This window comes from Pezoporus flaviventris, unplaced genomic scaffold (genome assembly GCF_033815535.1).
Source record: "Pezoporus flaviventris isolate CSIRO_AGI_PZ_B2104156 unplaced genomic scaffold, CSIRO_AGI_Pfla_v1 ptg000016l, whole genome shotgun sequence".
NCBI lineage: Eukaryota > Metazoa > Chordata > Aves > Psittaciformes > Psittacidae > Pezoporus > Pezoporus flaviventris.
Window position 1 is genome coordinate 10629368 of NW_026892564.1, and position 14895 is coordinate 10644262.

Sequence of the window (14895 nt, forward strand, 5' to 3'; positions counted from 1 at the left end):
CATCACTTGCTTTCTTCAGGCATGCTTGCTAGCTTTTAAAATGATATTTTGGTGATTATAACAAAGAAACCAGGCTTACAACCACCTCAAAAGGTTACTGCTAATAATTTCTAGATTAAATGTTTTTGCTAAAGGTAAAACTCAGAAAAGCCTGCCATGTTTTTAGCGGGCTTGGTACTGGGTTTGCTTCTGCTGCATGTTCTCACATGAGGAAGCGAGGGATGTGTGACAACTCGGAACATCTACAGAGGGCACAGTGGTTTGCAGCACAACAGCTAACACTGAAGATATATCCGGGATTGAAGCACTGATGCTACCATGCTCAGCTTGGTGAGATGAGTTAAGGCCTCCACAGACCCTTCCTCATAAATTTGGGGGGGGATTATAACAAAATGCTTTAATTGGACAATAAATGCAGCCACATACGTCTCAGGAGGATTTCTGCCCTACCTCTCAGGCACAGTAAACAGAGGATTTCTAGCACCAACAACTGGAGAATTAGCTCCTGCATGACAAAACTGGGATCTTGTCCCTGCAACTGCCACCCTTTTTGGCAGAAGGCAGAATAGAGGGGCTAGGGAGAACTGTCCCTCTGACACAGAGATGGCAGGCATGACGGGAAGGAGATGTTGATGTTGCCACTTGTTCAAAGTCACCCTGTGTCCTGGGTTCAGCAGTAACAGTCATTTTTCCCCTTCTTAGTAGCTGGTGCAATGCTGTGCTTTTGACTTTCAGCCTGGGGAACAGCGTTGATAACACCAATGTTTTTAGTTGTTGCTCAGTAATGTTTATTCTGACCAAGGACTTTCTGAGTCTCATGCTCTGCCAGGGAGGAGGGTAAGCCAGGAGGAAGCAGAGACAGAACACGTGACCCAAACTAGCCAAAGAGGTATTCCATACCACAGCATGTCATGCCCACTGTATAAACTGGGGGCAGTTACCTGGGAGCTCTAGATTGCTGCTCAGTCAGGCTGGGTATCCGTCGGTGGGGTGTGAACGATTGTATTCTCTTCCCTTGTTATTTCCCTTATCATTACTATTATTGGTGGTAGCAGCAGTGGTTCATGTTATACCTTACTTACTAAACTGTTCTTATCTCAACCCGTGGGAGTTACATTCTTTTGATTCTCCTCCCCATCCCTCCAGGAGTGGGAGGAGGAAGGGCAGGGAGTGAGCAAACAGCTGAGTGGTTCATGTTGCCAGCTGGGCTTAAACCATGACACCCTGCCAGACCCTTGGTCCAGCTGAATGACCCTACCGGAGAGCTGCTGTCTGCACCACATGAACTGTTGCTTTCTGTCTGAACCTTTGTGAAGAGGACCTGATGACACTAGCGCAAAAACATGGCAAGAAGGTCAAAGTTTTAAGGCTGTGTTCACAGACAACATTTATCTAAGTAATTTTGTCAGAGAGTTGTAAGCTGTAAAAGCACTCAAGGAAAGCTTTAGTTTATGAAAATCAAGTGTAAATGGAATTTAGCACTAGAAATAAGCTCAGTTGCTGCTGGCTTTTGAATGTGGTGAAGACATTTGGCACCTCACAGAGAGCTCTGTCCTGCAACAACGTTCAGTGTCTTTCTGCGTAGGGATGCATGCACAATACAATTCAAAGGAAAGAGCCCACTTCAATATCTCTGCCACTTTTACACAGAGATTTCCAGGTTTAAAATGAGACCATTTTAACATATATTTCTACTCAAAAAGATTGTTTTTAATTCAAAAGATTTCATTTCAAAAGACTGTGGTGTTGCTTTTTTTCATTTACAGAAAGAAACATTGAAACAAAACAATTAAAATAGCTAAACAAAATATTTCATTAAGTCAATCCAAGGTCTTTGTTCATTAACAGTAAACTGTAACTTTTAGGACAGTGTAGTTTTGTGACAATATGGGCAAACCCCTAAAAAATAGAGTTGAGGAAAACCATTTAAAACTATCTGTACAGTTACAGGTAGCAGAAATGAGACAAATTAGATACAGTTACATATCCTCTGGCAAAAGAAAAAGAGATTGATTATAAACTTTTATTTGAATGGAAGGAAAAAATTCATCTTCAAATTAAAATTGTCATGCAGGCAAGAAAAAGAATAATGCAACAAATGGCTCTTGCTAGCATGACCTAAACGAAGGAAATGGAAAATAAGAGCCCTTCAAAGAAAAGAACAAACTGGTCTTCTACATTTGCAAAAATATTCAAGAACAGAAGTATCTATTAACTGGCTGATGAAACAAAATCTTTTTTCTATTTTCTTCCATAAATTATATCAATAATATCTAGAGAATTAGTCTGTTTTCCCCTTCTTTTGTTTGTCTACATGAAAATGAACAAATAAAATAAATACATTTGAATAATTAATTAAAATGCAGTGAAGAAAATGAAATCTTTTTCAATTTTTTTTTTCTTAATCCCTTCTGTCTTCTGTATTCTACACATTTGTTTTGTAGAGTCCTATTCCACTGTGGATAGAAAAAAGCCCTGTATGAATAGTACAACCAGCAGTGAGAGAAGGTTATTAAACCAGTAAATGAAGAAAGAGCACAAAGAATAAGGACACCTTGCAAATAGAATTCCCTGCCTCTAGAGAGGAAATGCAGCAGGGTTGTTTGGCTTAGGGGATATGCATATTGTAGAGCACATGCTCAAACATAAAAGGCAAGTGGCTTTAGTAATGAAAACTCCAACATAAAGAAAGTAAGAGGATCAAATGTCACATGTACCCCCTAAGGAGCTTTCAAAGATGCTGGAGCTGCAACATGTGTAGATGTCTTTGAACTAGTCATTTCAGGTTTGTATCCTTCAAGATGTAATAACTCCAAATAATAGTTCCATTGTGACTGTTTCATTAGTTTCTAATAAAATGGTAGGAGAAGATGCTGGCAGAAGGATGAATGACTGGCCAATGAAGCTAGGTGTAAAGTAACCAGACAAACATGGTTATTGAGGCTGTTACTTAAGAGGTACGCAGGCAGCCTTTTGCTCTTTCTTTCACTCTTTAAACTGAAATGATAATAGAGAAAAGCTGGAAGGTAAAAAAAAAATAAAACAAAACAACCAAACAAAACCACATAAAAATTATATTGTCTCTCCTATCACCACAGAAATCTGTAAAGTGACAGACGAGGCTGTGTATGTGAAAGAGAGAGAAATGGTGAACATTTTATCCTTTTCTGTTTCTAATTGCTGTGAACTGTTTTTCCTGCTTAGAAAAAAAATTCAAAGAATCTAGGATTTTGGCTAAACAAATGTTTTCATGACTTGCATTTGCTTTCTGCAAAACAGACTACTGATACAGACACCCTGGTGTGAAAATTTTGGAGACCTGCACATTGGGGTTTCAGTTCCTTCTGTCATGAAATTGCCATGATGAAGTCTCCAGAAACAGTTCCCTGCAGACAGGATGGGAGTAGTACTCAAGCTAAGCATCTCATTCCTTTTATTTTTCTTTCAGAGATAACATTGTGGTTAGTCTTTTTGCAATACCCACAGAGAGAAAGTACTTAAAAATCGAATCAGACAACTGGGTACTTTCTATTTCTCAAAATAGGAGGTATGAGATTTTACAAGTGTATTAACAGAATACTACTGCGAAGAAAAGCAACCTGAAGCCATGAATGTGCCAGTTACAGCATTCAATAGAAATATTTATTTACCCTTAAAGAAATGCCTGGAAGATAAAGACATTCTTCCATGAAAGTTTCCCCATGGCTGGTCACAAGAAACATGGATGTACATTATTCCAAGAGGAGTTCATACAATCCTAAAGCACAAAAGGACCCTACTTTGATTTCTGTCTTTTTCTGACCCTCTGGGAAGTGAAAGTGGTGCCAAAAGTCATCTCAGATGATCACGACAAAAGAGACTTCATCTTAGGAAAGAATGGGAGACTCCAGCTTAACATAAGAAACAGTGAGGTGGAAATCTGTTTGGACACTGAGATAGTCAGTAGATAATTTTTGTATAAAGCTAATGTTAACAATCGTTTCTTATTTTTTGATGGTTGTTCCAATACTTGGATGCTATATGTTTAAGCAAGCTATTAATTCTATTGCCCTTAAATCTTCTTTTGCCATATTGCCGCATAACCACACAGAGAATGGGATGTTCCTAGTAGTGAGGATCTGTCCAGCTGCCCAGCTGAGACAGTCTAAAAGAGCACAGCTCCCTACCATGCTGCTCTGGGTTATTCACAGTATCCTGGTGGATGCATGGGCTGGTTTGCAATGGTGTAGACAAGCCTCCAGAAGGACACTGTTGCCACAGGTGCTGCCACAGGGGGAAAAGATCTCTGTCACCCCTATTGCTGTGATAATTAGTGACCCTAGTGCATCTCTCCTCAGATCTACCTTACAGTTTACAATATTCCATGTTTCCTCCTTTCTTTTGTAGAAATATTCTCTAAGCTGAAGTATTCTTCTTTCTCATTTATATGTGCCTGATCAGTTTTTCCCAAGTTCTTTATATCTTTTCTTGATTTTATGCTTTGAACGAGAGTAGGTGGAAGATATGCATGTCTTTATAATGCTGGATTCTAATCCAACATGTAGGAATATTCAGTATTTTTGAAGTTGGATACACTTCAGTTATGACCATCCCATTTGTAGCATGTTATTGCAAATGCATTCAAGGAGTTTACAGTAATGAGAATATTTTCATTTTTGGAGGCCAGTTCAAAGAAAGTAACATATGTCTCACTGGTAACAGGGAGAAGTAAAAAACACTCTGAGAGTCTGGGAAAGAAGCAGAGTAAAAAAAAAAACAAACATCAGTTTATGGTTAGGAAATTTAACTGAATATGGTGCCAATAACGCTGCAAAATAATAAATTGTTGCAGCTTTGGGGGAAGGCTGCAAGTGCCTATGCATTATGAGGAGAAAACTGTGAAGTTCCTTAAAGACTTTTTTGATTCTGAAAAAAAAACCGCCATGCATTTATCTGTGCTAACTTCTGGAACAGTAACTAGATACAGTACTTCAAGGTAAGTTGGGTCAGATTTTTCTGCCATTACTAACGTTCTGTCTAAGTCTGACTTTAAACAGCCTTTGGGCATTTAAGAAGTGACATTTTCTGGCTAAAAAATCAATTCTCATCAAGACCTCCTTGGCTTATGTACTAGAATCTGTACTTTGAGGCTCAGAGGAATTATTGAGAATTTAAATAGGGGAACAGGGAAAAAGGGACACGAGAAGAATCTCAGAAGTCCAGTGGGGAAATAGCTTCTTTTCCCCATCCACTAAACATTACTGGACTCTGAGAAAAATAATTAAGCCAAAGGAGACCTGAGAGAAAGCTTATGGCTAAGCAAGATAAGGTTCTGTCCATTGAGAGCCAATTTAGGTGAATCTTCAGGCTGAATCTTTGTGACATTTTGTTTACTGAATGCTGCTCTCCAATTGTCTGATAGGAAAGTAAAACAAAATCCGTCTACTGCTGATGCTATGAGAGGGATTGGTACATCTGGCTCTTTCTAGGCAGTATCACAAGAGGAAAGTGAAGAATCAGCAGATGTCAGAGTTGAAATGGCACAACTGATCTCACATCTTATCAGGTGCCAGGTTCAAGAACAGGCCTGGACCGCATTTCCAGGAATTTCTTATCACTAGACCAAGCTCTTCCTTTACCATGAGACCAGATTACAGAAGCTTTTCAAATAGAAGGATATACAAAGAAAGCAGAATTGGAGGAGGTGCTGAAGTTTGCTGTCTCCTGTGTGATGAGGATTCAAAGGCTTCATGGCCAATATCAATTTCCATTTAAAAAAGATTAAAAAATTCTTGAACTCACTTCAATTTCATGTATCACAATCACCAGTGGAAGAAAATGTCACTGGTCTAATTCTTCATTCAGGCAGAGTGAACATTAAAATGTAAGAGGGATGTTAGATATCATATATGATAATTCAGATATAACTATGTTCATATATTTTTGTATAGATAAAATTACTTTGCCTGCACTTCCACTTTAAGAAATTACGGTGGACATTGTTCCTATGGTTACTTGGAGGTAGAATTTAGAGACAGCTGATTTCTATAAAAGGAGCGAAAAAAAATCACTGCAACTGGAATTGTCTGCTGTGTTAAAAGTCACTTTGCACTACAATTTTTATTGGTTAAGAGAATGCTGAAGATTTTACGTCTAACCAGCTACAGTGTGACTAATTAAATATTTTAGATGAGTAACACAGTGTAATTAATTTTGTCAGCTTTTATCATTTTGCCCCTCCTCCCCCCAAAGGTTTGAGATTTAGAATGTCAAAAAACATCAAGATTTTAGAACTGCAAAGGACAGAGCGATCTTAAATGTGGTCAGAAGAGAATAGCTAAAAATAAAATTCACTATGTGTTGCTCTCTGTGGTACTAGCTGATCCAGATCAGAGAGAGGTGCATTTGGAAATATTGGCCTATTATAAAACACATTCACTGATCACATGTTTATAATAATCCATGCTACTTTTTTCTTTTATTTCCCTTTTTGCCTTTCCATATATGAGCTAAAAGGAAATCTGGAATAATTTATATAGGGAAAGGAGTTGTTCTTCTTTTGAAAACTTAAAATAAACTAATCTTCAATGCAGTCCTAGTGGTTGAAACAAGGACAGGTTAAAATGTTGTTTTACCTGGCTGAAAGTAAAATGTTTTGTCAGGCTCATATAACCTGTTTCAGTGAGCCAGGTCAGAAATAGACTTGATCATGTTTTCAAATTTTTCAGCTCTCATTTACTGTGTCAAAAATCACTCAAATAAAAATGAAAATACTTTGTTTATTTGACTAAAATCTGTTACTCTGCCCTCATGGCAGTTCTGTTTCAAGGAAGTTTACACTGATAAAATGCAAGCTTTGTTATGTATTTCGGGTAAAAGTACCCCCAGAGTCAAGTTGGAGCAAATGCTATCTTTTATGTACTTTCTGCAGGGTCATAGATAAAAACATCTCTATGATCACAAAGTCTGGTTCTTATTACGTGATATAAATCACAAAGACTATTACCTATTTATTTCTGCATCATATCTATAACTTCTGTTGGACCTGCAATTTATATTTTAGAAACATCTTCAGTTATGATTTAGAAGAAAACCCACTGGATAGATAAAAAAATGTATCTTTTTATATTCAGATTTGGTTTTCATATCACTGTTCTTTTTTCTGCAGGTTTTCCATCCTATTTTCCACTCTGCTCTCTTTTTCAACCCCATTGGATTATTTTCTTATTCTCTATTTGCTTGCCTAGCAGGGGAAAACAACAACGAAGCGAAGCAAAGCAAAGCAAATCACTCCTCAATGGACTGAAAAGCCAAAATGTTAACACTTAAGACAAAATGTCAAAACTGTAATATTTGAATAGGTTTCAAAACTAGACAAAAGTTACTTTGGTTACTCTTATAGCTCTGAATGACTGATGATCTCAAAATCCATTTACTGTCCCAGTGAGCAGACTGGTAATTAGCTGAACACATTGTTCATTCCCGAATGTCCAAGTTTGACTGTTCTGAGGGAGTGAGGTGACTTCATTTTGCTTTAGCTGGGGCTACACAACTGCTTTCCTCATACTGAAACATTATTTCTGGTTCATCTATGGATTTACACTGTCATTCAAAGCAGTCACCTGGGTGACATTTACTGTCAATATTGACCATAGACACCCTGTAAAATGTTTAAAATATGGTGCCCCAAATCTTATCTCTAACTCACACGTTCTCATAAAATGTGAGTGTCAGAGCACAGCAGCACTCATCAGTACAACAAAGCTCACTCCCCAGGCTCTGGCAAGGAAACAAAAATCTTTGCAGAACCCACATGGCAACAAATTTATGCAAATGCACTAATTATGGCTCAAGAATTCAAGAAAAATTCACTTGAACTCTCTTACAAATTTCCTGGGTCTTTTCTTTTGGTCTGAAGGAGCTGTAGTTCTTTGTCTTTCAGAAAAATGTCTTGGGGTATGTCTGTCAGCAAAATATTGTCTATTAAAGAACAGGCAGGATCAACTTTACTGTGGAGAACACTGAAGTTATTACTGGGAAACATTCTGCTACCTTCCTTATATTTCCTTTGGACTATTCAAAAGGAAATTTCTACTGAAGACCAGTTGCAAGAACCACAGGTTACTAAAAAACAGATTCTGTCACCAGTACTTGCCTTAACTGATTCTCCCTTCTTATAGAACATTAATAGGTTAACTCCATAAGTGGTGTAAACTGAAATAGTTCCATTATTTTCAGCAAAACGTATAGGTGTATAACAATTGCAGATATGTCCCAGAAAGGAAACTTGAAGAGTAAAATATTAGAGAAAATTTTGAAGGAAACAGGAAAGGAATTCATTAAGATTTAAAATGTGCCTTATGTATGTCACTTATTCTACAGTAGTAAGAAATCTCACACTTCCCATAGCCTTTCACTAAGTACGATACTTTGGAAGGTAAAGGAAGAACAGATCTGTCATAACTGAATGTTTGGTACTCAGCAGAGTGGAACAGTGGGAGGACTACCAAACATCCTTACAAATCCTACCAGTGAAGAATGGCAGGAACATGTCATCATTCAAAATCACCTGTCTACAAGCACACATCCTGCATAAAAATTACTTCAAAAAGGAACCTTGAAGGGACCAGAAAATGTTCAGCTGCGTAAACGAAAGCTCAACCCGAGTTTAGTAAGGTTTCTAGGTAAAGGCTGGCAGCTTTTTTTGTTGGATAATGTGGATCCTGGGTGTGAATTTTTCTCAGAAAAGGCAAACTGCGCTCTACCACTTACTTCCACAAGAATGATGCTTTGTAAAGTTGATTTACTGTTTTTTAGACACATTCTGATGACCACGAAGGGAGAAAAAAGCAAACCCCAAACTCTGGCAGTGCTGAAAATGCTCCAAAGCCAAGACTACTTATTGTACTTCTTCACCCGCTACCCATTAATATTTAATCTGCACATGGATAAAATGTCAGCTGAGCTGTCCAGAAACATCTGGATGTTATGATACCTAACAAATCTAATAGGCACAGCTAATGAACCCAAAGATGGGGAATGCATTATGTGGTTGCAGGTACAGCCTTCACCCAATGAATATAAATGGGCTTTCGTTGATCTTTTGTCCTACTAAAATGTAATCCAGTTTATTGAACTGGTGAATTGCATTAAACATTTTGACATTATTTCCTTATAAATCTAAAATGGTGTCCTTGTTCTGTTCTTTGTCTGTACATACCACTAACCAAAAAGAAAGGACAAAATCCCACAGCAAAGGGGGATTCCAGACCACTGATGAATGTTGATTTAAATGGGAAGTGTTTTTTAAAGCTCAAAGAGAACACCACATATTTGCAGAATAGGGCTAGGGGAAAGGTGGAGGGATGCATTATAAAGGACATCATTCATACTTAGAAGGACATGCCTTATAGGCTTGGAGCACAAGTAAATGAAGATTTGTAAGTAGAACTCAGGAAAGGCTTATGTGTCTGAAGGATTGCCTACTTTTCACTAGTATAGTAGTTTATCATATATTTACAAGCCTCTCTTCACAAACTGAAGTCAGCATGGCTACAACAACATGAAATAAACATTTTTTTTTAATTAACAGTGGTTATTTTACAGTCTATTTTAAAACACCTTAAAAATAATTAATAAGCTGGCAGTTATGAACATGGCAAAAGAAATATACCAAAATTGGGGTTTCATATCTACCCTGGTGTCTGCTGTTTCTGTGCAAGTGACTGAAAGGGTTGAAAACGCAGCTGTACCTAACATAAGATTATTCTCACACATTCTAATTTCTTCTTTATTCAGCTCATAAAGGACCCTATTTTGTTAAGTGCAGGATTAACTGTATTTGTGGTGTCATTATTGTTTACTGCATGCATGCTGACATAAATACAGAATAAATGCTTTGACTATCTGGTTTTATAATAGCCATAGACATTATCTAGATTTTTTTTCCTATTCTTTTTTAATTCAGAGCTTATAAATTTAAAAATTTTGACATAAAACCTTTCCAATGATGATAAGCATTTAGAACATTTCAGAGGCAGATTTTATTCCACCTACTGGTTTTACTCTCATACTAACCTGTGACTCCCTTTCATTTTAAAAAGACACACATATTTCCAGATGACAGCAGCAAAATAGCCAAGGCAAAGGCACATTACAGAATTCTTGTCTAGCATATCCAAAGCAGACACATGCATCCCCAGGAATCAGACGGCAAGAGGAGGAAAGGTCCTCACAGCTCCTCTGAAAGAATGAGGAGGCTCATCCCAAACACCTGAATCCACCTAAGTCCTTTCACCTGTAAACTTATTTCCATCAGTCTTCTGTGTATTTTCTTTTCCACAGTCATTCCTTTTGCAGCTTTGCAGGATATACAGATAGTTGAATACCAAGGGTAATGTTTCTATTATTTCTTCATTGTACCATTCAGACCCTGTTTATGTGAGCCTCACAAATATTGTCAGGCTGTGGTTAAGAGCAATGTATAGACAAAAGATTTAGTGAGGAAATGGTAGACAAGAAATGAATCCATAACCTTGACTAGGCTTATCCAAAAGACAGTTCTCAGGGATGAATGGAAAATATGGGTTTGCTTCCAATACCAAAATGCTGACATTTTTTTACAGAAAAAACTTTTGCCTCTACTGCATTTTCTTGTCCAAGATTTATTTTTTTCCTTAAAAATAAGGTTAGGAAAAACATAAAACTACATATTTGTTTGGTTTGAGGGTTTTCAGTTTTAGAAAAAAAGCATCATTTGTTCTAAACCCCAGATCCTTACAAAACAGAGCTTTGATGTAAAAAGCCCAAACCACCTGATTCTACCATTATTGCAGTTTTCCATCCAAATGTTAGTATGCATTGTAAAAATAATTTATTACACTCTCACCCCTATAAATACCAAACAGATTTTTCCTAATGTGCAGACAGGATCACAGAAGGATGAACACAAATTTGGTAATTTGTATTATATTTGATAATTTGTTTTATAATTATTTAAAGTTTCAGGATATCTTAAGGACTATGAAAAACCAGTTGTGCAAGTTACTGTACAGAGGCAGAAGAGATAGATCCATGCATCGAAGAGGGGACACAAACAAAGGTCACAGGAGGGGAGTGAGCAAGCAAATTGCTGCGGCAACAAAAGCAGCATGGCTCAGAGGAGAAGCAGAAATTGCTGCCTGCTTTTCAGATAATCTGAGAAGAGGAATATGTAATTCAAAGAGAAGTAAATATCCTCATAACCTGTTTTTGAAAATAGAAAAATAATTTATCTACTATTTTTATGAATCATCTGTTTTGAAATCAATTAGACTTTGGGTATTGTGATGGATATTGATGGTTCTAATATTACCATGTCTGCTATATAGGTAAGAAAATAAGGATTTATAAAAAATAATAATAATAATAAAAAAGAATGGATAAGGTACGAAAGGAAATCACATAAAAAATCTTTAATATCTCTCCAAATACTAGAATCATTAAATGAACAACCCTTTGTTTAAGATTAGTTGTGAAAATTTAATATGGGAAGAAAACAAAGTCTCTTGGATTAAATAAATGCTGCACTTGTAAAAGTTTTCACAAAAGCTAAGAACAAGAAATGAAAAAATTGTTTAAAAATTACTGATGAGCTTTTGTCTGTGTACAAATGGGTCAATGCACTTATTCTGCACCTGCTTTTTTCTAATTTTGCATATGTAATATAAAGATAAGATTAAATATTTTAAATTATTTTCCTCAAATCTTTGTGGGTGTTAAAAATTGTCAGGTATTTTTAGTGAAAAGGAAGATAGTAGATATTTACTATGCCTGTCTTTGTAGCAATGTACTAGATAGACAAAGGAAATAAGCTTGGGTCCAGTGTTTAATATTGAATAATGTGGTAGATGGGAATATTTTTGCCCTCTGAAAACGTAGGAATCACAAATATGTCTCTGTTAGAGATGGCTTTGGAGCCAAAAAGAGATGACAGCAGAAGCAGCCATCTTCTGTCAGCATCATCCTTCGTGTATTCAAGAGGTCCCCAAATGAAGATCACATCTCGATAGCGGCTACCATGGCTCAAAAGGAAAAACAATAAATTCACATTCCAATATGTATTACAAAAACTGGTGATGGGAGATGAGAAAGCTAACACGTATGGGCTCAGCTCTGTGCTGCCTTTATTAGATGAGCATTTCCCCTTTTTGGCACTGCAAATCATAACCAAGGGAGGCTTTTTCACCTGTCAGGATAATTCAAGTGAGAGAAAAGTTGCTCTCTTTATTTCACAGAACAGCAGAAGCTCGAATGAGTGGGATGTGACAGGAAAATCACGCCTTTTTGGCGCAAGTTGTGTTTTTTTTTAAGAACCAACCTTCACAAGTATTATTAAGAATAAGAATATTAAATTACCACAGAGCAATGCTTTTAAAAACCTTTCTAAAATAATAGCTAGCATCTATACTTATGTCTGGATATTTTTTTTCTTCCTTTTCAGAATGATCTGTACAATATTGCAAATAGTACATATTTATTTTCTCTGCAGCTTTTTGCTAGTTGAAAATTAACTTTTGGATATCTCAAAGATGCAATGTCATCTTCAGATGTTTAAATTACAGTAATTACAGCACCTTCTCACGGCTTGTTACTGTTTGGTCTTTTTTTCTCCCTTTATTTCTGTGTTGTTTACTTGGCACAGAATTTGCTCATAACACTAAAACCTACACCTTAAACATGGTAAAATGCATCACTTTTTCAGCCTTTCCCTGCTTGCCAATTGCCATTTGGGATGCAACGCTCTTGTTAATTTCTGCTGCGCAACATATGGATAATTTCTTTCTATTTCCATTGGATTCGCTGTTGTAATAACTACTGAAAGTTCTGCCAGATAGTGTTGCCACTTGTCTTCTTTGCATGCCTAATATGACATGGTTGTTCTCTGCAGCATAGCTAATGAGCTCTTACATCAGATTTTAAACATATAAATTCACTCACATTATTTCAAGGGTTAATAGCATCACTTGAAAAGTTCTGTAGGTGCTAATTACAGCTGGCTTTTGTTTTTCAATAGTTCTTGCTTAAATACATTTATATACAATTCCCACTATGGTCATACCCTGCACAATCAACCAAATGCTGGAGGCTAGCCCAGATACACTGGAATCTCAAATAGTTCACATGCGATAGTCCTTCTGACCACCATCATTGGAGGTGAAGGTCAGGGTTGCTGCTGGAAGGGTTTTGGGTGAACAGGTTTTAGCGAGGAGGTACAAGCAACAAGGTGACTTCTGGGAGCATGTGGAAGCTGCAGGTGAAACACAACTGGCCTAACCTGGTCTACAGTTTATGTGGGCCCAGTTAATAATGAACCAGCCAAGAAGAAGGATACATTGAACAACATATTGGCTGGAAAATCAAACACAGTACACCAAAGTCCAAAGCTAGTTGCAGATGCCTATCTGCATAGTCTTTGTAAGCAGCCTGTGCTATTTCCAGCTGCTTCTGAAGAAACAAATGTATATGCTGCAACTGTTGAAGGGAGGCTTCATGTGAAAATCACTGGACAGCCACCCCATCATAAATAGGTGGTCATGGGGCTGGCAAGCGTACTGCATGTAAAAAGGGGTCTGCTACTTGGAAGAGCAGATGCTACTGTTACAGACAATGGTAGCAGGCAAACTGAGTTATCTTGATGGCAGTTAAGGTAACAGGCTCCAAGATCTGGTTTGCCTGTTTGGTTTGGCTATTAGATTGTGGTGATACAGGTTATAAAGACTACTTTGCACCCCCAGCAGGCCCAAAGGCTGACTCCAGGACTGGGAAGTGAGCTAGGTCCCTTATTCTATCCCCATGCAGCCCATGGTAGCCCATGGCAGTGAAATGCATGCTGCAAAAACAAGTGTGTGTTTTTGAGGGGTTGAGGGCAACCTCTTCAGTGGGACAAAAATAGCCTCCTTGGTAAACGTCTTCACCACCATAAGCACTGCTACACATCCCTGACGTGCAGGCATGTCCACAATGAAATTCACTGAAATAATTTGCCATGGCTGCTCAGGAGCTGGTTAGGGTTAGGATAAACGCTGCAGCCTTTGTGTCAGGGTCAAAATGAGAGAAAAATACACGCCATTTACAAGCTCTTGCAAGCAGTAGCTGGAAGATGTTGATGGGCGCTAGATGGAAGAGGCAGAGGTCAGCTGCCAGCCAGTTTTATTAGCTCTCCTGAAAACTCACCAAGTGCATTCATAAACATAATATTTATAAAATATTTATGTCTCCTTTGCACAGATAGCTTGTAACCCTGGCAGGAACACCCTCTGCCCCAACCCTCCAAACCTCACTCTCCGTGACTTTCAAAAGATGTCTCAGTAAATGAGCAAGACATTTGGACAAGAACATCCTCCCAAAAAGCATTGATGAGAAGCATAGACAATGCCAAGGAGAAAGAGCTACATCAAAGCTAGGAGAGCCTCTGCAAAAAGACTCCGTCAGATGCAACCAAGAAGAATGTTCTATGGAAATGGGACAAAAAAAATCTCACTGCATGTTATAATGCTAAATGCTGTGCTTCTCCCCACGGGAAGCTTGGCTAAGGCGGCTCTTGGGGAGAGCACTATAAAACATGGACTTTGCAAAATGGACTCCGTTCACAGATAAGACCCATGCCAGCTGGCTATAATCCTCAGCTAAGCATTCATATGTTCTAACAACTAATATGAAATTAGTCTGAGTAATATATCCAGAAGTATCATGTATATCTTTTCCAACTTAGTCTCTATGTTTATGGAGACCACCCACCTCCTTTAGAGAGAGGTTGTTTTTTAAAATTCTTTTTTCTAACAGTCATGATTTTGCCTCACTTTTTTCAGAGCTAGAACTTTTTTTATTTTAAACTTCTTTTTTTTTTTTCTATCCCCATTACAATTTGTCCAGCTC